This window comes from Limulus polyphemus, unplaced genomic scaffold (genome assembly GCF_000517525.1).
Source record: "Limulus polyphemus unplaced genomic scaffold, Limulus_polyphemus-2.1.2 Scaffold9318, whole genome shotgun sequence".
In the NCBI taxonomy this organism is placed as follows: Eukaryota; Metazoa; Arthropoda; class Merostomata; order Xiphosura; family Limulidae; genus Limulus; species Limulus polyphemus.
Genome location: NW_013674928.1, coordinates 9,554 through 11,891, shown reverse-complemented (window position 1 = coordinate 11,891; position 2,338 = coordinate 9,554).

The following is a 2,338-nucleotide window of genomic DNA, read 5'->3' as shown; positions in this document are numbered from 1 at the left end:
CTCTTGACTACACCCCAAAAAAAGAAATACATTGGTGTCAGGTCAGGTGAACGTGATTGTGAAGGAGAAACAAATAATAGAGTAACTGTAACCCTACTTTTGGCCCACCCTGTATTTTCTCGAGACCCATGCTCTGAGAATCATATTCCGAAGCTTTGATTGTATTTTCTTGAGACTCATGCTCTGAGAATCATATTCCGAAGCTTTGATTGTATTTTCTCAGTTTTCTTGTCCTTTATGTCTCCACAGAGAGATATACTGTTTTTCTGTTGTTTTTTCTTCATTCTTTTTCCAAACACTTTTCAATCAACTGTCATTCTTTCATTTCTCAACAGATTGACTTCAGACTTGGCAGGGTTATACCTTGGTCCAATATGTTCATTTCTATGATTTTAGGTCTTTTTAAGGTTTTGATGGGATTAAAAGTCAAACAACCCAAAAATGTATATTTTGGGCTCCTGTGTGGTCATATTTACAGCAACCAAGATGAAAATTGGCACAAATATATATTTTTATGTGCCCAACACTTTGACATACAAAAATAGAACTCTCAAAAAAGCATAAATTTGGGGATTTTAAACAATTACTTGGCTGTATTTTGACAAATTTACATGAAATTTGGTACAAAGATACCTTTCTACAGGTCCCACACATTGACAAACAAAAATTTTGGATTTCCCCATTTTTAGTAATTATTGGGGGGTCAAGATACCCCCAAAAGCATCATTTTAGGATTCTTTGACTATTACACCACTATATTTCAACCAATTTATGATAAATGGGATTTGGTACAAAAGATACTTTTTTGGAATTTATGTATTTTTGTTAAATTTTTCATTGAGGAAATCACAATTTGGGGTTTTCATGAACTATTTATGTATGTGTACACCAACTAGCATGGTGATACAGACAGTTTTTGATTTTTCTATGTTTTTCACGATTTTCATGGAGTCAAAATTGGTCATGTTGCGATTGTGTGGTGGAGACATGTTGGTCCCTTTAATATCACTTGTATTTTCTCAGGCTGCTGGTGCTAAAGTTTGGTGTATGAAAGTACCACTGCTTTTTTGCATAACAGTGTTATCCTTATTTTTTATTAAACACAAAAACGTGTGTAGGGTCATGTTTTTAATCATACTTTTTATAATTGCAATTTAATGTGTCATCATTCTGTTAATGAATGTTAGTCTGCTGGCACTGTATCAGGCCACTTAGACTTTTTTTTGTGTTTAATGGATTATATGAAGCCATATAGACTTTGTTGGTATTTTACAGGTTAGTTGGACTATTTTTAGTTTATCTGGCACATCATCAGGCCACTTTGACATTTTAGTTCACCTTGCATGTATTAGACTATTTGTTTTATTGTTATTACATCTGGCTACTTGGACCTTTTATTATTATTATTATTTGGTATACCAGACATTCTATCAAACCATTTGATTTTTTTATTGCAGTTTTGCTGGCACTATTAATAAGTCCAATTGGACTTTGTTTTTAGTTTTTCTGGTGTTATAAAGAGGTCATTTGGACTTTGTTTTAAATTTTGGTGGTGCTATTAAAAAGTCCAGTTGGACTGTGTTTTTAGTTTTTCTGGTGTTATAAAGAGGTCACTTGGACTTTGTTTTAAATTTTGGCGGCACTATTAATAAGTCCAGTTGGACTTTGTTTTTAGTTTTGCTGGTATTATAAGGAGGTCACTTGGACTTTGTTTTAAATTTTGGCGGCACTATTAATACGTCCAGTTGGACACTGTTTTTAGTTTTGCTGGTATTATAACAGGCCACTTTAGCCTTAGATAGAAATTCTCTTATCAATTTCATGAACCAACCACAGACGTAATGTGATCAGTTGTAAACTTATCAGGCAAGACAACTTAAACTTAAGTACGCAGTGTAAGGAAAAAAGAAAAAATACATTTGCGTAAGTAACAGTTAGTTTTCGTTTCCGAAATTTAGACAGTGGAGAACTTGAATAATAAATGCTGTACCTGGTCATTTTTCGGCCATAACAGCACAATTCTACAATGCTATCTGGGGCAAAATTCCAAAAATGAAATTTATTTTTGTGATTTGATAAAACGAAATTGGCACCAAATAAAGAAACCGATTGTCATGATAAACAAATGACCATCCTATTTAGTTTGAGAAACTGTATGAAAACTTGACTTAGCGAAGTAGCTGATATCAAATAGTGTTTGAATGTAATGATATTGTTACGTCTCCGTTTGTTAATTGATTTTTCCGTAACTTCGTTCCGACGAAATTTTAAACGACACAAGTCTTTACTTGATAAAACTGGTTTATTCTTTCCGAATATAACTCTGCGATACACTTAA